Source organism: Lepidochelys olivacea (genome assembly GCF_965140295.1).
Source record: "Lepidochelys olivacea isolate rLepOli2 genome assembly, chromosome: 9".
Lineage (NCBI taxonomy): Eukaryota > Metazoa > Chordata > Testudines > Cheloniidae > Lepidochelys > Lepidochelys olivacea.
The window spans coordinates 11,638,428-11,665,328 of NC_140419.1; the positions used below are offsets into that span (position 1 = coordinate 11,638,428).

At 43.3% G+C, this 26,901-nt stretch overlaps 1 protein-coding gene across 3 annotated transcripts in view; it reads left to right on the forward strand.

Moving 5' to 3' along the window:
• The window catches only part of GNB4 (G protein subunit beta 4), a 120,808-nt gene that overhangs the window by 45,594 nt on the left and 48,313 nt on the right, over nt 1-26,901 (forward strand). Inside the window, exon 1 of one of the 3 annotated variants that reach the window (XM_084638450.1) lies at nt 19,167-19,245. The exons of 1 other annotated variant lie outside the window; for it this stretch is intronic. The gene's annotated coding sequence lies outside the window, so the exon portion shown is untranslated. Of the gene's footprint in view, nt 1-19,166; nt 19,246-21,054; nt 21,268-26,901 lie in introns of those variants that run through there. One more of the 3 variants, XM_084638448.1, reaches the window with a different exon arrangement.

Consider the following 26,901-nt stretch of genomic DNA (forward strand, 5'->3'; position numbering starts at 1 on the left):
AGTGCCTAACTCTAGAGACTTGCATTTGAAATGTTGGCCCAAATGTATCCATACAGATATATATAATTCTGGTGTTAGTTTTCCAGAGTTAGCAATTATTTCAACAGAATGCCAACACCAGCAAAGAAATTAACAATTCTCATATATTTTCAAGAGACACTTTCATTCAGTGTCCTCTGAAAAAGTGTCTACAGCCACAACTAGCCGCCTGGCAGGAAAGGGTGTTGCTTTTCTTTTAGTTAACTTAACTTCCTTCCTCTCTAAACTTCCTTTTTGTAAAGATGAAACCTAGCAATGGAGTGTTTGTCTGTAGTCGTCCTCTTTCCTGTAAGCCTGGAGAACCCTGTTAAACAAATAAACTTGTAAGATGTTGATCCTGCAGCTTCATGGCTTCAGTGGGAGTTTTGCTTCATGTGTAAGGACCAGAGGATCAGGCTCTGAGAGAACATATTGTGATGCACATAAAGACAAGAAGCAAGTGGGATTTGGACTATTAAAACAAAGCATGTTTTGCTTTCCAAGCTGCACTATTTAAGAACACTGGGACGTGTGCGTGAGTCTGACGGACTATAGAAGTAATGACTCTGGCTCAAGCCCTGAGTCTGACAAAGAGGAGGCTTGATCCAAGTGAAGGCTTCCTGGAAACTGCCAATTCTCTTGCCTGCCTAGGAGAGGATAATATTTCCTGGGGCACAGGTGAATCGAGTCCTTCATCTTTCAATGTGTTTATAAACATTAACTAACTTCTTTAAAATCCCTGTGAATGAATTTTCCCCTGATTTCAGAGGGAAAACTGAGAAACAGACATTAAAAAATTTATCATAGGTCACAGACAGTTGTCAGTTCCTGGTTGCCAACCTAGAGGAAGATTCAGATATGAGTTTGTGCTCAGAATAAACTAAAAGCACAAGAGTACAGGGAACCTCTGTGCAGAGAATCTCTCTATACCTTATGAATTTACAATATTGGGCAGAGGAAAAAGATAATAGTAAGAGTGCCATGTTAAATGACAGCTCAGAACTGTTGGCTGAGGGCCTTGGTTTTTTGTTTTGAAGTCAAGGTCATCAGTCACATAATTTACTTCTTATATCATAAAGGACTTAATAGAAATTCTCAAGCACTATGGAAAAAATCTCTTCCCCTTATACTGAGAATACTTCATTCAGTTCATCTGACCATCTATGCTACTCTGAGATTGTGTGTAGGACTGGCTTCTTCAGAAGTGTGTTGCAGAATAGCTGTTTTCAATGCACATTGATATTTTGCCAGTCACGTGCAATGAGGGAACATCCTCCCATTGATTGAAAGTATTTGACCATGAAAGAAGACAAACAATAACTGCACTGTATCCTGCAAGAGACAGACACAAACTAGTAGGGATATTTTCCTTGCACGGTGCTGCAGGGCCTCAGCCACCAGTTATGGCACTGTTAGATTGTTTCATAGGCCTTGCAAGTGGAATTTAATCAGGACTGTAAAACAGTGGAACTCTACAGAAAACTTAACTGATGTTTGTTATAACTTGGCGGTGTCAGACATGTAGCAGAATGTTAAGTGAAGTCATCCTATAAAAAAGTTAATACCCAATATCAATTCAACAATCAGTATTGCAAATAGTTAACTTGATTCTGTCTCAGATGCCTACTAGTGATTTATCTTTGTGGCAATGATGGGTTGTATTGTGAATAATTAATTATGTTAAGGTATAGTTACTAAAAAACAGTATCAAAAATCCATGTATTTGTGGATGTGTTTAGGATGCTCCATGACAGAAAATGACCCATCCTCCAGGGTTAAAATCCAGGGTGAGAGGCCCAGCTGATATCACTTGTCTGCAGAGTGCACAGGGAGAGAGGCAGTCTCCTGCACAGACTGGTCCCACTCCATGTAACTCTTTATTGAGCTACTCTGAATGACATCAAGAGGCAGATGGGAAGCTACTATGGCATACAGCTCACATAAATTAAAACAATCAGCATATGATTAAAACCCACAAAAATCCAGGAGATGCAGAGTTAAGAAACACATTCTCCCTTCTAAAGAAAGAGAAAAAAAGGAAGATTTTGCTTCCTGTCGCTTCACTGAGGAAAGGGTGAAAAGAGTCCTACTCTTTGTAGAATCAGAGCTGCTCATTAAGTAGGTGGAAGAGACCATCAGTACATTTGTCCTGGTCTGGGCTCAAGGGGGTGGGACTATGCTTGGTGACCAAATGTAATGGAAATGTGCAGAGAGCAACCAGCAGGAAGTGCTATCTGAGGACACTGGGAGACCGCACAGCAGAACCAGGTCTTGGCAAAGAAAACTGAAAATCCTCAGTTAACCCGAGACCTCTAGATCTGCTAAGAAAATGGATGGAAAGCAAAAATGAGGCACAGGAGTAGAGAAGAAGGGACTGGAACTAATGGGAGAAAGCAGGGAAGGAAGGAGTGGAAAAAAATTAAGGAAGGGTCTTCTGGGAAATTGGAATCTCCATAGTGGGATGGAGAGGCTTGCTGGGACTGGGCCCCAGAGTTGAGAGCTGGCGGCTTGATTCTATATCTTGTCTTGGGGCCTGATTCTGCTCACACTAGTCTTGCCTGGGGAGGTAAATGCCACTGATTTAAATGAAGTTACTCCAGATTAACATTGGTATGAGAGGAGAATCAAGTCCATAGGGCCTACCTGTACAGGCAAAATGATCGTGGTGGGTGACTGTTTTAGTACAACAGTGCCCTAACTGTGTTACAATTCCACATTACCACCCTTTGTCTAATGACATTTGTATAGGTTTCTGATCTTCTACTATATGTCACTAACCAGAATGGACTAGGAAGAATATAAGGTAGGGCTATTAGCTTACCCCTCTCTCTCAGGTGTCAAGGGAATGACTAAGAGTGGGGAGGTGTGCACATAAGCCAAGGCTCTTTGCTGTCTCTGACGGTGGTTACACTCTTTATTGTTAATTCTTGTAGCTGGAATGATGGAGAGATCGATGAGGGTATTGTGCCTGGGCTATTGCTCAAGTTCCCAGCTTCCTGCTTGGATGAGAACAAGCAACAATTCTGGGCAGTAGCCAAATGCTCCTTTCACTGTCAAAGGCCCACATTGCAGTTGTAACTGGGTAAGGTGAGCACGTTTTAGCCTTAGAAGTTTAAATATACATTTTTTTCTCTGACATCGTCCCTGCTCCCACTGAATTCAATGGCAAAGGTAATTGATGAGATAGGATCAAACCTAATGTTCTTCACTTCAGTGAGGAAAACAGCTAACCAAATCCTGTGCTCAGTGGAGTTGTTCTGGATTTAAACCAGTGTAACTGAGTCGAATTTGATCTGGCATCTTAAAATTGAAATTTTGTTTCAGACTGAAAACACTACATTAATCATTTTAACAGTTCTAAGGAGAAAATAATGGTGGTGTATTGACCTTGGAAATGTCATGAAATGTTTTAAATATTAAGTTTCCCTGCTAAATGGAAAGATTAGAAGTGCTGTCCTTTAGTGCTTCATATGGTAATCAAGTTGTCAGGAAAAAAGCATTTTTTTTAACATAGCTGTCAAGCTGATGGGATTTAAAAGGAGAAGATTTTCAGCTGCTCGGAATTTAAAAGAGATTAAGAAGCTCCAGTTTCAACAGGACACCATGGATGAAGACTCCAGATTTTCAGTTTACCTCTCCTTTGACTTTCTTCACCCATGGCCATATAGTCCCAGTCACTGCTGGCTATGCTTTCTAAGAGTTAATTTACAGGGCAGTTACCTGCCCCAAGATGGCGCTGAACATCGAATGGATGCCAATTACTAGGTGGCTGTCTGCAACAAAGAGGGAATTGCTGCTTCTGTGAATGTTTGGGTATATTAAAAACACTTCCGCTTAAAACATTCTTATGTTTATAGTATCCACGAAGTGAAGAGAGCAACTGATTCTGGCAATTTATCAATTAGAATTTTTTCAATGGGCATCAGTGAATGCTTCTGGAAATAGATTATGGATGTGCTGGCAGAACCATTAAGCTTTGCCATAAAATATATACACAGTATGTACCACACTTTAGACAACATTGTATAATGTCATTGGTTTCTGATCACTCATCTTTGTCTGTTACTCACTCTCCATCATCAAGAAGCTTTCATTTTCAATTGGGCTTTTATCCTGCTTGAAAATCTTAATTTTTCTTATTACATCTGCCAAGATTATTTGGACTGCTATGCAAAGGCACCACGGCTGTGTTTAGCAAGTTGGATGTGGTCAGGTTGAGGTGGGCCAATGCAGGAAGCAACAAGCCAAAAAGTCACAAAAATCAAACTTCTTTGTGCTTGTGGTTTTAAATGCCCTTGAATCGGAACCTGAATCCCTCTCCGTGACCAAGGAAATGCAGATTCAGCACAAGTAGGGTGAAGGGTGGGCAGGTGCTCCCATGGCAACTGAGAGAAGCCTGGGTGAAAAATTCCTCTACTTTGCCAACATTATGGGGATTTAAATTGCTCAGAGGCATTGGTAATAGTTTATAGAACCCTCCTCCTCTCTGGCATGATGCCCATCCAGCCCAGGTCATATAGTGACTGTAAACTGTTACCGTGTTAAGGCTGTTTGGTGGATTATGTGAAGTATGCTTGATGGCCCCACTCCATTTCCTAGGGCATGCATATCCACAATGCAAAAACCCCACTGCAGTTGGCTCTAACTGACTTTCTTTTTTGCAGTCTTGGTCTAGAGCCAAGGTGACTAACTGATTCAAAGAGGTTCCTTCAGGTCAAAGTTGAGATTGTGGGAAGCTTAAGCTGCTTCTGCTGCTGTGCGTGCTCTGTCTGTTCTGTAGATGGAGGCCTTTGGTATTCTAGGGCTGTCCAAGTGGTACCTTTCACCAGCGCTGAACTGATACATAATGTAAAAAAACCCAAACCTACTTTGTCATGAAACACATTCTTTTGGTGAAAGATCTGGAGGAGACCATGAATTATTCCATCCATAGTTTTTTTTTCCTCATAGACATAGGGCCTGTCAAGGCACAGTTGGTAGTACTATATTTCAGATGTCTTCCCTGGAATAGAGCATTTGTGGAGTGGCAATCAGGTTTGTATCCTTGAGGTTGCCTGTCTGTGGTGATAAAAATATACACCTTAAGTCTAATGATTCCCGATTTATGACACATACTGAATATGTGAAGGATTAGAAATGGTGCAGTATTTTTGCTTGCATTTCACACCCTGCACTCATGCAATGAATTGACTAAAACAGCAGTCCCCAAACTTTTAAGGGTCACGCCCTCCGTTACCCCTGTCCGTGACCCCCTGTCTCCCTGTGGCCAGCAGCAGGGCTGCGGGTGGAGCTTGGGGGTGGATGCAGACGGGGGGGTAAAGGGGCTGAGGCTGCGAATGCAGCTGGGGGTGGGGTTGCAGCTGAGTGCGGGGGCAGGAGTGGAGCCACAGCCAGGCTGCGGTGGGGGCTGGAAGCCGGGCCTGCGGCCTGGTGCTACTCAACTCCCGATCTTGCCCCCAGCCTCAGCCCCGTCCCAGGAATGGAGCCGCAGCCAGTGACCGAGGCTGGGGGGCCTGGTGTGGGGTCAGGAGCGGAGCCGCGCTGAGGCTGGGGACGGAGCCAGGCATGGGGCCAGGAGCTGGGGATGCAACTGAGGGTGGGACTGGAGCAGAGAGGGCCTGGGTGACGCTCCCTCTCTGTCCCTGGGGGGGCTGGCCCGGGCCCCTGCCACACCCCCCTGGACAGTCTTCCATGCGCCCCTAGGGGGGCGTGCCCCACACTTTGGGGACCTCTAGACTAAAAGCTAGGAAGTGCTGATCAGAAGAAAATCAAATACTGATAAAAGTCCTTTTCGGTATTGGTAGTGTAGCTCATTAAAATGGAAAGATTTTTTTTTTAATCTTTGTGTAATATTTTTGCTGTTTTACTTCTTGCATTTTGTTCATTCAGACTGAACAAGATTGATCATTTTCATGTTTTTTATAGTCAGTTTGAATTTTTTTGTTTCTCATGCACCCTATCATGACTAGTACAATGCTGGTCTGTTATATAGTGTATTTAGTCTCAAGAGCAGGGGAGGCAGGTGACCTGGATTTGATTTCAGGCAGCTCTGCCAGGGATTCACTGGGTCACCCTTGGCAAGTCACTTACAGAACTTTGTTCCTCACTTTCCCGTTTGTAAAATGTAGATAATGAAAGGTATTCACCACTGTAAAGCAGTTTGAAATCTTTGAATAAACAGCACTGTGTATGTGCACGTATTATTTAAGTTCAACCCTGTTTTACAATTATGTTCTACAAACTATTTCATTTGTCCTTTAAATCATATCTAATTTGACTAGAATGTGAGATCCCCCTCTTAAAAATGGGTTGTCTCCCCCTTCCCCCGCTTTTCCCAGATGACTCCTTGTAAAGGACTTGATCACCTAATTGAGGGCACAGTAGTGAATTCATTTTCATTGCTCACAGCCTGCTTTTAAATCTGTCTCAGATCACATTCGAAATGATGTATTAGCACAATCTAGGCCACAATGTCATTTCCAGCATCCCTAATTCATTGGGACTGGCAGCCTTACCCTCAGGAAGGATCAAGGCCATAGGAACAAGGTTGATAGAGGTCAAGGTTGAGTGTCAGTGGCAGAGGCACGTTGAAAAGTTTGCTAAGAGCAGCCTTCGTTTCTCTCTGTCCCTGGAAGAATTAGCCTCTGGTATTGGACTTTCTCATTCATGAATCCTTTCAGTCAACCCTTGTGCCAAAAATCCTTTCAGTTAAGAGAAATAAAATCTCTTAAGTGGCAAAACCTGAGAATTGCTATATTAGACTGAATAATGAACCCTGTAGTTCAGTATCCTGTCTTTTACACTTACTAATAACTGGATTCCTCAGAGGAATCAAAACACTTCTGTAATGGCATCTATTATGCAGTAGTGTGCCAACGGGAAAATGTCTTCCCAAGCCCATCTGGAGATTAGTTTATATCCCAAAGCATGAGAATTCATAGCTTTTGTCATTGTTATCCTAGTTAGTGCAACTGCATCTGCTATTCTCATTCATTTAAATGTCCAACTTCTTTTTGAATCTCACTAAATCATTTTTGTCTCTGTTACATCTTGTGGCTTGGAGTTCCACAGGCTAAATATAAATCACATTCAGGTTGTGCGAGAAGGAGGGTTTTGGTTGTGTAAATTTGTTCATTTGTGTGCTCTGATGATCGTGTACAAATTTATATGCTCATAAAGAATTGACATTTTCTAAAGTATTGGCCAATAGCTGAATTCAACAATCTTCCATTAAAAAAACGTAGAATGTAGCTTCATACATTTTTACTGTGCTTGGACAACAGTTGTTTAGAAATTACAGTACTACCAACATTACAAGCATGCTGCTCTACGTGCTTCTGTCATTTCAAGTGGAAGAAGATGGGAAGCCAATTGAAATGTACACAACCAAACTTACTGCTTGCACAAACTAAATGTGATATATATACATGGTGTCAACATTTAACTAATAAATTTCTCCTCTTCACCTTCATGGTACTCCATAATTCTACACCCTCTGATAACTCTGTCCAAGTCAATTCCTGCACTACCCCTTCTATGGGAGTGTTTCGTAGTGAATAAAGCACTGGACTGGGATTCAGGAGGCCTTGATTTTATTCCCAGCTCTGCCAGTAGTCTGCTTGGTGACTTTGGATAAGTCATTTCACCTCCCTATGCTTCCATTTCCCTATGTGTATAATGGGGATCCTCTGTAAAGTGCTTTGAGATGTATTGATAAAAAGTGCTATATAAGAACTAGGTGGTGGTATTATTATTGTTTGTTTATTACCTCTGCTTTGTTAAGTCTCTTTCATGATTGTCTGCATTGTCGTCTTTGCTTTCATTCATTTCACCCCATATGCCTAGAACTGTCTTTCCATTAACATATATTATGCCCCCTCTTCCTTAAGAAGCACCCAAGAACTCATCTGAAATGATCACCTACTGCTCTGTGTTGATGGACATGGTTCTTGTTTGCACAATATTGTACTCAGTCATTCCTACTGTCTGCAAAATCCTTGGAATAGGGATCCTGTTGGGCGTATGGTAACATGCCATGTATGCCTCAAAGACAAGTAATACACAGAAATTGGTATTAATCATTGGGAGTAGATTTGCAAGCCTGAAAAAGTGGGGCAAATGTGTGGTACCCCAAGATCCCTGAGGGCATCTTCAGGATTCGTAGGCCAGACTCTCATAATCTTCCATATGTGTATTAATCCAAAGTTCCTATCCCAAGACAAGAATCCAAAGGAAAATCCACAAAGAGAACTTCAGAATCAGTTTTGTGAACTAGCAAGTTATATTCAAAATGGGAGGCCCAGTAATAATCACTCTGTGCTGCTGCTCATCTCCATTCTCTGAAGAGAGCAAAGTTAGTCAAAAGACTTTTGGCTTTTTTTTTTTTTTTGGTAGCTGCTCTTTAAGTATTTTACATATTTGCATCAGTACTGTACTTTTGTCACACAGAACGATCTGCAGAAGAAAGATTTTTATAATATTCTCACTGCTTTCTTCCACTCAAGTGGCACTGCAATGGTGCTCAGTTGTTCTCCTCACACCATGAGTCACCTGGCTCCCTCCAGAGAGTCTGGAGTTGTCAAGGTTCCTCCCCCACTCTGAACTCTAGGGTACAGATGTGGGGACCTGCATGAAAAACCTCCTAAGCTTATCTTTACCAGCTTAGGTCAAAACTTCCCCAAGGTACAAAATATTCCACCCTTTGTCCTTGCCGCTACCACCACCAAACTAATACTGGTTACTGGGGAAGAGCTGTTTGGACGCGTCTTTTGCCCCAAAATACTTCCCAAAACCTTGCACCCCACTTCCTGGACAAGGTTTGGTAAAAAGCCTCACCAATTTGCCTAGGTGACTACAGACCCAGACCCTTGGATCTTAAGAACAATGAACAATCCTCCCAACACTTGCACCCCCCCTTTCCTGGGAAATGTTGGATAAAAAGCCTCACCAATTTGCATAGGTGACCACAGACCCAAACCCTTGGCTCTGAGAATAATGAAAAAACATTCAGTTTTCTTACAAGAAGACTTTTAATAAAAATAGAAGTAAATAGAAATAAAGAAATCCCCCCTGTAAAATCAGGATGGTAGATATCTTACAGGGTAATTAGATTCAAAAACATAGAGAACCCCTCTAGGCAAAACTTTAAGTTACAAAAAAGATACACAGACAGAAATAGTTATTCTATTCAGCACAATTCTTTTCTCAGCCATTTAAAGAAATCATAATCTAACACATACCTAGCTAGATTACTTACTAAAAGTTCTAAGACTCCATTCCTGGTCTATCCCCGGCAGAAAAACAGCATATCACCAGACACACAGACCCTTTGTTTCTCTCCCTCCTCCCAGCTTTTGAAAGTATCTTGTCTCCTCATTGGTCATTTTGGTCAGGTGCCAGCGAGGTTACCTTTAGCTTCTTAACCCTTTATAGGTGAGAGGAGCTTTCCCCTGGCCAGGAGGGATTTCAAAGGGGTTTACCCTTCCCTTTATATTTATGACAGGAGTTGAGACTCCAAGACCTAACTGCAGACTGAACTGACTTCATTGCATAATCAGTGGTTACACTGGACCTCAAAAACCAATCAGTTTGTCTGTCACCTTCCATTCCAGCCACTGATTCTTCAGATTCCAAGTGATAGTTTCCTTGTTTTATTCTTGTACTTTTATTACATTTTTCTCTGCCTTGATTTTTCTATTTTAAATCATTTGTATTTAAAGGTGCCTGAAAGACGCTGTATTGAAAGCCCTGGAAACCAAAGCCTGGTGTTTCTTAACAGAACAGGTTCAGCTGATAAAGCACATAAAGTGCACTCTTCCCCCACCAGCCTGACTAAACCCTGACCTAGCGCCTTCCTTTAGGGGGCAGGGGGAAATGTGGTCCCTATGGGCATTCCATCTTTAACTTCTGCTGAGGCTGACAACAAGGAAATGGACACAAATCAGACGTCAAGAATTATAACATTCAAAAACCAGTCGGAGAACACTTCAATCTCTCTGGTCACTCGATTACAGACCTAAAAGTCGCAATTCTTGAACAAAAAACTTCAAAAACAGACTCCAACGAGAGACTGCTGAATTGGAATTAATTTGCAAACTGGACGCCATTAAATTAGGCTTGAATAGAGACTGGGAGTGGATGTGTCATTACACAAAGTAAAATTATTTCCCCATGTTTATTCCTCTCCCCCCCCCCCGCCTCCCCGTTCCTCACATGTTCTTGTCAACTGCTGGAAATGGCCCACCTTGATTATCACTACAAAAGGAGTTTTTTTTCTACTCCTGCTGGTAATAGCTCACCTTACCTGATCACTCTCCTTACAGTGTGTATGGTAACACCCATTGTTTCATGTTCTCTGTGTATATAAAATCTCCCCACTGTATTTTCCACTGCATGCATCCGATGAAGTGAGCTGTAGCTCATGAAAGCTTATGCTCAAATAAATTTGTTAGCCTCTAAGGTGCCACAAGTACTCCTTTTCTTTTTGCGGATAGAGACTAACACGGCTGCTACTCTGAAACCAGTCATTGGTAGTGTCTCCTGTGATGCTGGTTGGACCCTTGTCTGTTAAGAATTAGACTGAGACCACAAAGACGTTTCATGTAAGACACCACCTTGTCTGGTGGAAGATCATCGTTACTGGGTACTGTGAAAGGTCACCTATATATAAGCAGAGCAGCTGATAGAATAGTAAAAGCTCCGTCTTGCTTCAGTTGCACTGCTGAACCACTGAAGTGTTCTGGAAATAAATCCATGTGAGACAGAAGCAAGAATGAAAACCAGAGCTCGAGGATAAAGAAAGAGCATGTTTAGGAGGAAACAAGCAAACATGGAAGCAAAGCCTGAAGGCATAACATGTGCTTTGCTGTATGGTAGCAAAGGTGGTATATGTAATCCCATTTAGTAGATTGAGTACATTTAACAGTAAAGCAAGCAAGCTTTTAACAATCCCAGTTTCTTCATCGGTCTCTGGGAAAACAGAGCAAGGCGTGTCTCACTTACCAGGAAGCAGTTAATCTGAATTTAATGGGGAAAAATGTAAATATAAAGGTCGGCATAGGTGTGGATTAAAGTTTCTCATCTGAATAACTGTCTAGATTGCAGTAGTAAGAGGTTCTGTCAATCAGAGTCAAAACAAAGGGTGAGGACAAAACAAAATGACTGCCAAGGAAGGAGTACTGTGGAAAGAGATCTGGGGGTCATAGTGGACCGTAAGGTAAATATGAGTCAACAATGTAACACTGTTGAATAAAAAAACATCATCGTTCTGGGTTGTTTTAGCAGGAGTGTTCTAAGTAAGACATGAAAAGTAATTCTTCCCTTCTACTCCATGCTGATTAGACCTCAGCTGGAGCATTGTGTCCAGTTCTGGACGCCACATTGCAGGAAAGATGTGGACAAATTGGAGAAAGTCCAGAGAAGAGAATCAAAAATGATTAAAGGTCTAGAAAACATGACCTATGAGGGAAGACTGAAAAAATTGCATTTGTTTAGTCTGGAAAAGAGTAGACTGAGAGGGGACATAAGTTTTCAAGTTCATAAAAAGTTGTTACAAGGAGGAGATAGAAAAATTATTGTTCTTAACTTCTGAGGATAGGACAAGAAGCAATTGGCTTAAATTGCAGCAAGGGAGATTTAAGCTGGACACTAGGAAAAACTTCCTAACTGTCAGAGTGGTTAAGCACTGGAATAAATTGCCTAGGGAGGTTGTGGAATTGCCATCATTGGAGATTTTTAAGAGCAGGTTAGACAAACAGCTGTCAGGAATAGTCTAGTCTAGATAATATAGTCCTTCCGTGAGTGCAGGGGACTAGATTAGATGACCTCTCGAGGTCCCTTCCAGTCCTATGATTCTATAAAAGGGAAGGACTGTATGTACTGCAAAGAAAACCTGATTAAGCTAACTAATCAACAGGACAGTTCCTTTGTGAATTAGTACTGTTGAGAAACCACTATCACTATCTGACAGGTTGTGTTTTTTTACAGAGTAAACAAAATGGATTGCTAAATGGACAAACTAATTCTGAAGTCTAAACAGCAGCCTATTCTTTCTTCTGATTTCCTAAGGTTTGCTGAAGAGGTTGTGATTCTCTGCCCTGGTTTTTCTTTGGTAAGATCAATAGATGGGATCCTTTATAGATTTATAGCGGGTGTGTGCGCGTTTCTTTGCTTTCAAATCTTTATCTCCTGGAGAAACACAGCTAATCATCTATATCGTGAGATGGTTTGGAAAGAAGTTAAATAATGGGCTGATAATAATGGAGCTGGTGAAATAGTGGGCAGTTTGGAAGCGTGGAAAGTACCATGCTAACGATGAACTATGCGTTTCTTAGGAAGTGAGGTAAGAATTTGCAGAGACTTAACTGATATTTTTAGATTTTCTGAGGCTGGTTAGATGAGCTGTCACATGCACTGTCCAGACTAGGGAAATTTCCAAAAAATCTCCTACCACCGCTAACACCAGTTCAACTCAGAGTAGATCTAACTGACATGGCCTTGCACAGAGTTTCCATCCAGGGGGGATGAAGGCAGCTTTAAAAACTGGCAGAATTGTGCTGGAAGGAGTTCTCAGAGCAACCTGTTGAATCAGCAGCTTCTCAACCTTTACTAATATTATTTATTTGTATTAGATCAGGATCACATTGTGCTAGGCTCTGCACAAACACGGAACCAAAAGATGATCCCTGCCCCTAGGGGTTTACAATCTCAGTAAAAGACCAGACAGATGGGTGAGTATAAGGAAACAATGAGAATATTGGTCAGCATAAGGCACTCCTAAACAGAAATAACCTTCCCACAAGCAGGTAGCACTGATTTTTGCACAATTGTTTCTAAATCTGCTTCTTTAGACCATTAGGAGCCTTAGTGTAGTCAAGCTTTTTATAGGCGAGATACCTAAGAAAAGCTTATAGGAGGGATTTGAAGGTGAATAATGAGGTAACATTGCAGATCATACAGGTATTGCCTTCCAAGTGTTGGGACAGCATGGGAGAAAGCATGAAGGTGTTTGAAAATTTAACAAGTGGGCAGTGGCGGATTAGCCACTAGGCCAATGGTGCCTGTGCTCAGGCGCCCTGGCCAATTGGGGGCCCCCCCGGAAAAATGGGCACCACTGTGCTCTGACCCACTCTGCCTGCCTACCTGGCACTCCTGCTGGGAAGCAGGTTGGGGCATGGGGGCTTGCCCTGTTCTCCCCGCCTGCCCGCTGCTCCTACTGGAGAGTGGAGGAAGCCCCCCAGGCACCCCTACCCTGCTCCCCGACAGGAGTGGGGCGTGGGGCAAACCACCACGCCCCAACTCCACTTCCACCGCAGGAGCACCGAAGGAAGGTGGGGGGTAGACTGCAGGCAGAAGGGGTGGGGAGGGGCCCCCTCTTGCTCTGGCCCAGAGCCCCACAAACCCCTAATCTGCCTCTGAGTGGAGGTTGGAGACAAGCATAGACAGCTAGGTAGTGACTGAGAGGTGATTGGTAAGGTGAGGACTGACTGTGAAGGGCCTTGAAAATGAATACAAACAGCTTGTGTTTGTGATAGAGAAGGGGGAGCCAGTGGAGGGATGCAAAGTGATGGGTGACATGGGAATAGTGACAGGCTAAGAAAATGACCTTTGTGGCAGCATTGTGAATGGATGTGAGCAAAGCAAGATTGTTTGTCAAGGCCGGAGAGAAGGATGTTGCAGTAATCGAGGCATGAGATGATGAAAGCCTGGATGATGGTTTTAGTTGTGGTAAATGGATAGGAAAGGCTGCATCTTAGAGATGTTATGCAGAAAGAATCAGCAGGGTTTAGATAAAGCCTGGAAGTGGGGACTTAGAGCAGTGGTGGACAACCTGCAGCCCGTCAGGGTAATCAACTGGCAGGCCATGAGACAGTTTATTTACATTGACCGTCCACAGGCATGGCCACCCACAGCTCCCAGTGGCTGCAGTTTGCTGTTCCCGGCCAGTGGGAGCTGCGGGAAATGGTAGCAATTTAAATAAATTGATTTTGAAATGATTTTGTAAAATCAGTGCCACCTCCTTGTGTGGACATTATTTCAGTTTAGGAGTACCTCATATAAATTTATATTAAAATTGATTTCTTCTTCGAGCGCTTGCTCATGTCAATTCCATTCTAGGTGGGTGCACGACCACATGCACTGTTGTCGGAATTTTTGCCTTAGGAGTATCTGTAGAACCGGCTCTGGCGCCCTCTCAGTTCCTTCTTACTGCCCCAATGGTTGCTTGGAGCGCCTTTCTCTTGCTTTGCAGGTGTGATAGTGGTTTATTAGCTACTGGCTGTTCTCTTTGTATATAGTTGACAATAGTTAGTTAGTAATTAAGTGTTAAGTGTCAGGTGTTAAGTTAGTTAGTTAGTTAGAATCTTAGCAATTACTTTGCCCTGTGGTGGGGCATGTCCCGGTCTCTGTGCTTCAAACCGCGCTCAGCATGTAAAAAGAAAAGGAGTATTTGTGGCACCTTAGAGACTAACCAATTTATTTGAGCATAAGCTTTCGTGAGCTACAGCTCACTTCATCGGATGCATTCAGTGGAAAATACAGTGGGGAGATTTATATACATAGAGAACATGAAACAATGGGTGTTACCATACACACTGTAACCAGAGTGATCACTTAAGGTGAGCTATTACCAGCAGGACAGCGGGACGGGACAGGGACCTTTTGTAGTGATAATCAAGGTGGGCCATTTCCAGCAGTTGACAAGAACGTCTGAGGAACAATGGGGGTGGAGGGCGGGAGTAAACATGGGGAAATAGTTTTATTTTGTGTAATGACCCATCCACTCCCAGTCTCTATTCAAGCCTAAGTTAATTGTATCCAGTTTGCAAATTAATTCCAATTCAGCAGTCTCTCGTTGGAGTCTGTTTTTGAAGTTTAGTAAGCCTATGCCTGTTAGTGACCCCTACAGCAGTTGCCTAAAGTGTTTGCAGGAGTCACACGTGAAAGAAAAGTGCAGGATCTGCAAAAATTTTAGGCCAAGGACCCAAAGACTAAGTCGTTTCATAAGTCGACACAGCTCTTTGTCGCGGTGGCAGACAGAATGCATCTGCTCTGCATCTTCCTGCATCTGCTCAGAGAATTTCATTGTGGATCACCATCTGCATCAGGTTTTGCTATGAACAGGCAAAAGTGCCACCGCCAGTGATTGTCACTGCCCATTCAACTGGAGCCCAAGCCTCATCGGCAGCCTTCCTGGCCCAGGTGCTGATTGGAGATGTTGGCAGGGCCGCTACCTGCTCGTCCATCCATACGTTCACATCCCATTACACGATCATGCAGCAGGCCCAGGATGATGGTGGCTTTGGTAGAGCAGTATTGGAAGCCACACAACCGTTAACTCTGACCACATCCAGCGATACAGCTTTTGAGTCACTTATAATGGAATCAACGTGAGCAAGCACTTGAAGGAAAAAGCGGTTACCTAGCATTCGTAACTGTTCTTCAAGATATGTTGCTCATGTCCATTCCATTACCTGCCCTCCTACCCTTCTGTCAGAGTTACCGGCAAGAAGGAATTGAGAGGGTGTAGGGCCAGCTGTGCCTCATATACCGGTGCATGAACACGAGACTCCAGAGGGCGCCAGAGCCGGCCCTATGGATACTGGTAAGGCAAAAAATTCTGACAGTGGGCATGCACACACCTAGAATAGAATGGACACGGGCAACACATCTTGAAGAACAACAATTAGGAAAGGTAAGTAATCGTTTTTTCTTACTGACACACTAAACCACTCTAAGGCATTCTTACTCTGAAATAAGAGTGGTGGCACCAACTGAACTAAATCAAGTTTCTAAACCTATTGAATTAAATCTGTAATTTTCTTGTCGACAAGGCCCCAGTATCTGAAGCCACTGATGTTACATGGAGTTGGATGAAAATGTTTGTAAAATATTATCACTGGTGAGGGTAGAGAATTCTGATTTAGTAGTGTTTCATATCCTTTTTGCATGGATCCCAATGACTAAACAAACTACAAGGTAACAGAGAATCAAGTTCTGCGTGTTTCACTTTCCCCGTCTGCAAATGAAGATACTTTCCTGACTCGCAGAGGAGTGGAGGATACATTTTTTGGTAAGATGTTTTGAGATTCTTAGGTGGAAGGACAAAGAATAATGAGGCACTTAAATACCTTTCAGGATCTGAGGCATATTATATAATCAGTTAAAATGAAAATGGAATTTTCCAGGGCTCTATCCATGTTAAATGTTCATACGCTTTTTTTCCTTTTTATTTACTAATATGCTAGTCTAGTGTTCCGCAAAGCTCCATTTTGAAAGAGGATAAAAAGGGCTGTGTTCCTTTGAGGCCCGTATCCTGTTAGTGATCCCCACCCACAACTGAAGTTTACCATCAGGAGGTGGAGTTGAGAGAAACTTTTTAAGGGAACCAGCTTGGATGGGCAGAGTTGCCTTATCTGCAGCAATTTTTACATCCTCGTGACAATTTCCCCCTTTTATGAAAGGTGGTTAAGCAACTTCTTCTGCAGTCGTCTAGTGCCTCTCTGAACAAGGTTTTTTCTTTTCTGGTAAAGAAAAACAGAGTTGAATCCAGTCTTGATCTGTTACCTTTGAAGTTTGCAATGGGATCACTCATTAAATGCAAGGTAAATATGTTCCTGAATGACACCTGTCCATTGAATAAATGAAGGACAGATGTCTTCAACTGAGAAGCACACGTGTGTTCTTTACAACCAGGACACAGTTATTAAAATATCAGGCTTGTTAGCTGAGTCAGTTGGTGAAGTAAGGGATGTGCATAAACATTTCCGTTGTCATGACTCAATGCAATGTAAGCAATGAACTGCTTTTTTACAGTGTATATTGTGTTTTATCAAGTCATTTATCAATACTACAGTAGTATCATGTCAGAAAAATATGAGGGTTGGTTAACCCCAAAGCCTGGCCCACATACTATGACTGTGAAATCCTCTTACTAAATACCTAAGACTCAGTTACGCCTATTATGAGGCAGAACTGTGCTGGAAAGGGGAAAGAGGCAGGTGCACCACCCAAGTATTATGGTCCTACTCAGGATTGCACTATAATCACTTTGTAGTAGCTATGTAGCTTCTGTGTACTCCACTGAAGAACTTCTGGCTCAGTTAGCATGTTGGGACAGCATACAGTGGGAGGAGTTATAACCTAATAAGCAGCCTTTCATCCTGCTGTTCACCACTGCCACAAGCCTAGTACAGGCTATGGTAATGGAGGGTATGAGTAAGAGCAGCTCTCATAGGTGCCCTAGCCTGTGTTGAAACTGACATGTTACCTGGCAGCCCTTGAATAGGGGAGGTGCAACCTATTTGCCCCTTTGTCCCTACACCAGGGATGAATTCACCCCTCAGTACTGGGGTCATTAAAGCTTTGAGAGGTATATAATAGGCTTGATTCTCCTCTCTCATATACCGGGTTTACACTGGTGCAAATCCACTAACTTCAGTGAAATTACTCCTGTTTCTTACCAATGTGAGAGGCAAATAAGCCCCAGTGGTAATGGGGAGCATGGTGAGCAGGTGTCCGTAGCTACACATGTGCAATGGTAGCAGCCAGTGTTCCTGCCAATGTAATATCCTGGCATTCAGAACATGGGGCTGACCGCAGATCCCTCATCCTACACATACATGCTGCTTCCCTGGCTGTGGGCCACCCCATGCACTACACTGCTGAGCACCAGCAGAAAAATGAAGGCTGGGCCCTGGGACACTGATGAGGGGGCTTTCTTGCAAGCTCTCCACTCCCGTAAAGCAGTTGTAAGTAACATATCACTCAGGAACAAGAAAGAGAGGGAACTCGGGCGCGGGCCATAATTTGACTGCTGGCATTCAGGAACGCAAAGGCTTTGTAGTCTATATTGGTTCCACTTGGCTGGGAGTGAGTGAGAAATGTTGGCTTCTCTCCTGAGTTTCAAAGAGGGTGCCAATTAGGAGCAGTTGTTATGGCAATTGTCCTGAGATCATAAGTTGTACTGAGATCATACATGTCATATCACAGAATCTTTCCTTTTCCTTTTTCTCCTGTTTTTGTTTCCCTCTTACTCTGTGGCTCACCTAATATCCAGCGTCTATGTCAAGGTCTGTTCTAGGGAAACAAAATAATCATCAATATACAAGAAAATAATTTAAATCCAGTGTCATGTGTTTAGCAAATCTATTTCTGTCTCAAAATTCTGTAAATAAATTCAATTTTTAGTTTTACATTGCGGGATTATTACTTAACAGGTATTCATTGTTAATGGGAGGGCATCAGATGTAGCATAAACATCAGCTGTGATGCATAGCTAATTTCTTCTTTGAAACAGAATAGTTGTGGTGATAATTAAGCTTCTCCTTTTGGTACCTGAGCTGTAGTTCATTCAGTTTTACTGTTTATATCCACCTCATGTAGGCTTTATACAAACATAATTCATTTTAGAAACGGATTCAATAGACTGAGCATTATTTTCCCACTAATACAGTACTACTGGCAACAAAATACTGCTCTCCTTTTTGTAAAGGAGATGGGGCTGCCTCTCAACCTAAGTAACTTTTAAGGGGAGAATCTAAATTAGAGTGAGTTGGCTATAACACTTGGTTTGACTTGGGCTTGTCTGTGAACCAACACTGGTTCATGTGAACAGTTGACAGGCACAAAAACTGTTCAGCAGTGTTTTTTTAAAGGCATTTTTGCTCTCTCTGGACAGCTATTAAATTTCTGAAACTGTTCTTTGTGTTGTACTTCAAATTCTCAGGTTCATTGGGACAAGTCACATAGTACTCTCTCATATGGCCACATCTGGTTGCTCAGTACTCGTGTGAACGTCATGCAAACATGAACCTACCAAATCCATACTTGCTTATGAGTTCATGCAAAATTCAACCATGCCAAAGTGCATTACAATTGAATCTGAAGCTTTACAAACTTCAGGGCCTGCAAACCCATAGCAGCCAGTTCTGATGCAAAACAATACCAAATCTTTGTAGAACAGGCCTTAGAAAGGATTGCTAAATCTCAGCTATAAGTGTATAAATGGGGTAATGACATGGTATGAAAAAGGATGATAAACCCTATTCTAGTCACATCCTTTTCTCAAATCCCATCCTTAATCATACTCTTTTCTGGAGTTATCCCAAGAGCTCTTTCTCTTTAAATTCTCTGACGTCAGAGATGCGAATCCATAGCAACTGTCTGTCATGTTGGATCAGTCCATGGAAAGTGGGAAAGAAATTGCTCCTGTGCAATCAAGGCTTCAGTGTGAGTAAATACAAGGGATGCATTTATTTTGTGACTTTCTGGATGGATTTTAAAAGCAATATTGGCAGCAGCAAAAGGAAACTGCAAGTATTGAATCTCCTGTAATGTGCATACTGTTTTATTTGGTGGATGCATTTAATAAGCTAGGTCAGTGGTTGCTGCAGCTGCTGTTCAGGGGGAATATTTTAAAGGCAAGAGGGAAGCTCAGATTCTATACTGCCATGATGCATCAGAAATCCAGCCTGGAGACAAAGTCTCAGTGCCTGCCAGTTTTCTTGATAATGTTAAAAGGTGGAGTCAGTATTAACAAACTATCTGCAAACCCAGCCAATATGTAAATACTTCTTTTGTATAGAATTTCTTTAACTGTTTATGTAGAGATTTAGAGGGGCTGTCACCAGTTTGATGATGGCCCTTAAAAATTGTCATACCCACTGAAATAAAAGCATGCATCACACTTAACATGTACCTAGGTGCCTATCTCACGCTAAGGGGTAAAGCTGGAGATGCCTTGTGTGCCAATGCAAGGGCCAAAACAGCTTTAAACAGAGTTGCTATAGGCAAAAGTGGTGTAAAATCTGCATAGGGATACTCCACAGTCTCCTGGGTGCCATTGAAGTCTCAGTGGTTGGTCTCTGCAGATCAGCGCAGAGAGGAGGAATGGGGGAGTGATAGTGGCATACTTTGCTGCGCCTTGCATTACCCCGCAGTAGATAGATATGGCTGGGCTCTGAGGATGCCCCAGGCCTGCCTTTCTGGTTGAAGTGAGGATTCTACTCCTACCACCTTCACCCTGTTTTCCAACAGTTCCCCCCCCCCCCAATAAGCTGGCTGTTTGGGTTTTTCATGTAATATTAGAATGTTGTCCAAAATTACAAATGCATACAGGTGTGGTATACTTCAGTAGACATGCCAGGTAGCAAATTAAATTTATATGGGGTGCTGAGCAAGAAAATAATTTATTGGCTCATGTGCATGTAGGTTTACACATGTTTACAGCTCAGTGTTAGCCAGTTAAAAACTTGCATGTAGATGTTATGCATGAGATGCACAAGTGAAATTGTAGTTGCTAGTCTGCACTAGGTCTACGAAAGAAGACAGATACGGTGTACTAAAGGAAGCCTTTAGAGAGGTTCATACTGGGGTGACCAGATGTCCTGATCTTATAGGGACAGTCCTGATTTTTGGATCTTTTTCTTATATCAGCTCCTATTACCCCCCACCCCGTCCTGATTTTTCACATTTCCTGTCTGGTCACCCTATTCCATATTATATACTGACTGTGTATGCAGGCATATGACACCTTTTCCCTAACCTGAAGGCAAGCACTGTGTGGCTTAAAAATATGTCTCTCATTCCCCCAAATTGGTCCACTAAAAGATATTATCTACCTGGAATATTATCTACCTGGAATAAACAGGGCCAGAGCTTCCTTGTACCCAATGTAATGGTCCCGGAGCTGCTAGGCACATTACTCCCAGTGGGGCTGCACGCTGAACCGTTTGCGCCGTGAGACACGTTAAACACGCATGTAGACGCTCTGCAATAATGAAGCCCCCGAGAGGTCACGCGCAGGTCGGGCCACACCCCGCTGTAAACGGGGTGGGGGAAGGGGAGCGGCGCTCCGGATTAAAGATGTAGCGCGGGGACGGGGCCCGCTGCCACATGGCGCAGCTTCGCGCGTGCACGGGCGGGCCACGCGGCGGCGGCGGCTCCCCGCTACCAGGAGCAAGCCCGCTATCCGTGCCCCGGAGCTGCCCCGCCCCTTGGACTGTACTATTCCACCGCGGGCCGTACCATTGTGTGGCGGCGGGGCGGGGCTGCTGCAGCCCCGCCGGAATTAGCGGAGGCAGGCGTAGCAGGCACGGCTGGTTTGTCAGCGGCCAGCTCGGAAGGCGCGGCTCCCCCGTCTCTCTTCTTCCTTCTGTCCTCCTCCCCCCCCCCGCCCGCCGGGCCATGCGCGGTCCCGCCCGGCGTTAGGAGCGGCCCGGAGCGCGGTTGGCTGGCAGGGAGCTCCCTCAGGTAAGCGCGCCCCGCGGCCTCCCCTGCTCGCCGGCGGGCCTGGGCAGCGACTCTCCCCACGCAGGGACCCAAGGGGGCCGCCAACTGGGGCGGGGCGGCGGTGGCGGCCGCGCCCCCCCCCCCTCCGTCCCCCAGGGGTGGCCGGGCCTGGTGCGGTGCGCGCGCGCAGAGGCCTGCGGAGGGGCAGCGGCGCCCCGCGCTGGAGGTTGCGGGGGGCTGAGGTGGCGGCCCCTAAGGAGAGTGTGTGTGTGTGTGGGGGGGTGTTCTTGGGTGTGGCCCCTAGGCGGGGGAGGGGGGGCGTTTGGAGGTAGGTGGGGAGGATCCCCCTTGTTGCGGGGAGTGATGCGGTCCTTTGGGGCTGAATAATCTGGGGAGGAGGCTGGTGGGCGGGGGGGGGGGGTGACTGGAGAACAGCCTCCCCCCAGGGGTGAGCGGGGAGTCTCCTCGCCTCCAGAGAGGCGGGCGCGGCGCCCTCCTGTCTTGTGAGCCAGAGGGGCAGCAGGCTCCCCCGCCCCGGGGAGCTGGGGGCTGAAGCGCTGATGGCCTGCGGTGTTCACGGAGGCTGCGGTTGTATTGAATTACTCATTTTCCTGGAGGGGCGAAGGGGATCTGTGGCGCTGGGGGAAGCCCAGCCGCCGTGAGAGTGTGTTTTTTTTTTGTTTGTTTTTTTTGTTTTTTAAAGAAGGATCGTGTGGTCCCTGGGTCTTTCAAGCCAAATGCCACTGAAGCAATTGACTTGTTTCAGACCTTATCAACGTGAGAGGCCCTAAGTGTTCCAGACCTTAGCCCTGCATTTCTGTGGGGTAGGAAGTGGGGCTGAACTGAACAAGGTCGCTCCTTCTCTCTAGAACAGGCAGCCTGAAGCTCCAGTAACAGCATCTCTCCCTGAAGCATAAGCAGAGTGGTTCGTGTTCCTAACAATAACTGGTTTGTTGTTGACATTCCTAGGTGGGAAATGTTTCAGAACTGCAGACTGAAGTGTTATAGTGTGTTATATTCAACAAATGATAACGTTAATCAGAGAAACACAGAGGAACAAGATACCCTCTGGCTAGGGAACCCACTCTGTACTAGGAAGTCGTTGCCATGTTGCTGGTAATGGTTATCAATATTCAGTATTGAAAATGATGTATTCAGTATTCAGTTCAGTATTGAAAATGATGTTACTGTTGATGCAGATAGGGTATTTCGCCCTTTGAGTTATGGTCCTGAAAATGGCTGTCACACCAACACTAGCAGTTAAGCCTACCCCTTCATTGTCAGTAACAGATCAATTTCCTATTACCCATTTTCTATTTTTAGATATATGGAATAGACAGGGAAATCTCCCTTCTTCCTGAAATGTAAGACAGTGACTTATATTTGTTTTTTTTGGCATTTAGCAAAAGTATACTCTATCAATGGAACCCCATACTTTCTTTTCTATGGGGGGATTATAACATAGGGCTAAACTGAAAGTATCACTCCATGTCTCCAGGAAAAGTGCTTGCAGCTCCTTTCTGTTAAGTACAATACACATAAGCCATTTAATTATCAACTCTGTCGAGCTATGTTGCTAACTTTGAGAACCAAATTCCTTTCTTCCACAGAAACTTGGTGTTATCCTAGGGATAAAAGTAAATATTAACACCCAAGATTTTGAATCTTGTAAAAAAGTTATAGGAAATTTTGGTTTGGTTTAAATTGGAAAAAAATTGCCAAAAACCTTTCATGTGGTTGAGCATCAGCAAATTGAAAGTTATGCAGCTTTAGTGCTACTTGTGTTAATCCAAAAGAGGTTTCTTGCCTGCCCTGCTGTGCTAGGGCGAGCTCCTGCAGAGTTACTTAGGTTCACAGTGGGAGAGTAGAAAAAGGAAAGTCTGCTCACAGAATTCCATTAGATATGTTGAGAGTGATGCAAAAAAGATGTATAGTAATATGTTAGTGGAGAGAGCTATTAGTTAATGTTGGTGTACCCAGTTGGCTTACTATGAATTGCATATGCAGTTCTGGTCTGCAGTAACAAAAAATCTTGATAAAGCATGCACTTTCAGTTGGTTAAGTCCTTTTAACGGGATGTACATTTTTAGTGTTTGTTGCAACAAGTTCATGTGGGAGGTTTATGCACAACCTAACCCTACAGTGCTATTTGTCAATCAGTTTATATTTCTACAGGGTTACCTTTTCTTTATTTAGGGGAAAAGTATGTGAACAGACTAAAAACAAATGGAGAAAATCTATGTAGAAACGTTTTAGTATTTCTGTAATATGAGACTAGTAGTATGACCAAATTAAATTTAAATTGAAAAAAGCCCTGAGGTGTATAATATCTTGTTTTTAAACCAGTGAAAGAGTATTGCCCCAGTTCTCATAAATACATATCTGAAGTACATACTTTGTATGATTACACATGCAAATTATGAAAGCCTTGATTTGAGATTCAAAATTAGCTGTATATTGAAAATCCTATCCTTATGTCAGAGGTCCAAAGCACGCTACCAGATTTCCTGTTTAGCCCGGTTTTCAGGACTTGGGATGTTTTATTGAGTAATGATCAGGTCATTAAATACTACATTGTTGGCCACAGTGTTTATATAAATTTAATTCTGTATACTTAATTTTAGCCTTTTCATTATCTAAATTTACTACTTGTTCCCTAGATAGCTTTATCTGCTGTTTAATTTGTCTGATTATCTATTCTCCTGAATTCTGAAAAACTGGGATGATTGTTGTGATTCTTAGAAGTCTCCCTGGAAAAACTTAAAAAATATTTTTGGTCCGTAAAACTGTGTACGTACATTGGGTGGCACTCTTGTAAGAAGGATTCAGAGTAGCAGCCGTGTTAGTCTGTATTCGCAAAAAGAAAAGGAGTACTTGTGGCACCTTAAAGACTAACAAATTTATTTGAGCATAAGCTTTCGTGAGCTACAGCTCAGCTTATGCTCAAATAAATTTGTTAGTTTCTAAGGTGCCACAAGTACTCCTTTTCTTTTTGTAAGGAGGAGTGTTACATCTTTAAGGAATGCTACAAAGCTGTATGACTGTAAAAATGTTAAAGGTGATATTGGAAATTGGTTAGTCTCTAAGGTGCCACAAGTACTCCTTTTCTTTTTGGAAATAAATATAAAACTTGTACAGCATATTGTAAATCTTACTCAGTTGTTACGGTCTTCTCTGCCAAAACTGTAAATCAGGCCCTTGAATAAGTCCTAAGGCAGGGTCAGTTGATTTGCTGCTTCTAATTTTAGAAGTCAGTTCAAAAAGCCTTGTCAAATCGGTAAGAAATCTAGTGTCTGTGGTGAAGTGACATTTGATGCTTTCATTATTGTGCAGCATAAACATTTACCTAGAGAGGTTCAATGCTTTTGCAGAGCATTTTTTTTCTTCAGAACAGTTAATCTTGTTAATATCAATGGATAGGTTAATGCAGACCCTGAATGACTTTAATTAATTTTTATAAAGCATGGATAACACTACAGTAATCTTGGACAATTTAAAAATTCTCTCTAGAGCCCACCAAAAAATGAACACCTCCCCCCCCCTTCATATGACGGATTAGGTTTGAATCCCTTATTTAATCTTTCTTAAATATATAGTTTGGTATACTTATCTGTCTGTGTGTGTCTTCGTGGGTGTGAAACTTCTGTGTTTTGCAACCTAGTGTTTTGTAATAGGATTTGTGTGAAAGATGTCAGAGAACTAATTGTTTAAGGCAAAATGAAATTTTGCGGTATCTGATACTGAGTATGGTAGAGTATAATAAAACTTTCCAGATTGCATACAGCAGTGCTCTTCTATAAAGTCTGTTTTCATTTTAAAAAAAAATCTCTCCTGTTATGCAGAACTTTCAAAAGGTGGCCTGAATGTAGAGCATGCTGCAGTGTCTGAGTTTGCAGAGAGCCTGAAACAAATGCTCTGAAATTTGAACTGCCCTGTTCATTTCATTGAGTGCTAAGTCAGATGTCAGTGATACTTTAAATGTCAGTGTTGTTTTAAAGCTAATCAGAGATAGTAAGCAAAGAGAGGAAGTATCACATTATGAAGATCTACACTAATATTTGCCAAAGAGCATGGCTACACTTGCAGATGTAGAGCACTTTGAGTTAAACCAGCCTTCAGGGAGCGCAGTAGGGAAAGCGCTGAAGTCTGTCCACACTGACAGCTTCAGGCACACTGGTGTGGCCACATTTGCGGCACTTGCAGCGACATTGGGAGCGGTGCATTATGGGAAGCTATGCCAGTATGCAAGTGACTGCAGCATGCTTTTCAAATGGGTGGGGTGGAGTGTGACAGGGAGTGTGTTGTGTGTATGTAGGGGGGGAGGGAGTGGGTTTTTGGGGGGCTGAGAGCATGTCAGCATGCTATCTTGTATATTCAGACAGCAACAGACCCCCCCCCTCTGTCTCTCACAGCATTCCACACTAATGGTTGCTTTGTCTCGGAGCCGATAAGTAGCAAAGGGCATATCCGCATTCCTGTAGCAATTCAAAAACAATGAAGAGAGTGGCCACTTGACTTAAGGGGATTATGGGTTGTTTCTGGAGGCTGATCAGAGCGCAGTAATGCAACACCTCATTCACATTGACGCCCGGGTGTTTCAGCCAAGACACAGCAAGCGTTAATCTTCTCGCTGAGGTGGAGTACCAGGAGCGTTCTAGCCGTGGAGTCAGAGTGCTTTACGTGCCTTGCCAGTGTGGACGGGTAGTGAGCTAGGGCACCCAGGGCTGCTTTAATGCGGGCTAACTTGCAAGTGTAGCCAAACCCAAAGTTTGAGACTGGAAGGACTGGGGATGGAGGTGGAAGAGCAGAACTAAAAATTAATAGGGGCAAACCCTTAATCACAGACGATAGGATTTTTGGGACAGGGGAAGGGATTGGTTTCATTTCTCTGAAGAGGGACTTGACTTTCAAAAGTTTGAGAAATGTTAACATATCTTAAGGCACGTCTTCACTGGCAACGTTAAAGTGCTTTAATGTGGCTTGTGTAGTCGCGGCATAGCGCTGAGAGAGAGAGCTCTCCCAGTGCTCTAAAAAACCACCTCCATGAGGGGCGCGGCTACCAGCACGAGTGCACTGTCTACACTAGCATATTACAGCGCTGAAACTTGTTTTTTTCACACCCCTGAGTCAGAAAGTTGCAGTGCTGTAAAGTGCCATTATAGACAAGCCCTAATTCAATTACTAAAATACCTACAGTATGTCACTGGGTGAAATGTATGCAAAGAGTTAGAAAGGAGAGGGAAGAATCGTAAGATGGAAGGGACCTCAAGAAGTTATCTTGTCCAGTCCTCTGCACTCATGGCAGGGCAAATATTATTTACGGCTCAATTAAATGCCCCAATTAAAAGATTGAGATTCTTTCCCCCATCTAGCGCATGAATTTAGACAAACTTTGTTCACCAGTTTGAAGAAGCCATTGCTTTTCCCCCTCCTTCAGATGTTGGATCTCAGACAAGTGTTAATCATAAATTTTAGCACAAGGCAACTACTTCAGGCTAATTATGCACAAAGCTCAGCACTGCCATTCTATAGTATCAAAAACTATAATTTTAAGTTTAAATTTCTATTTAATACGATCCTTTACAAATAAAAATTGAGGTTAGTTTTCACGTGCTTCTTAAATGAGGTTGAGGAAACAGGAGCAACTCCTGATGG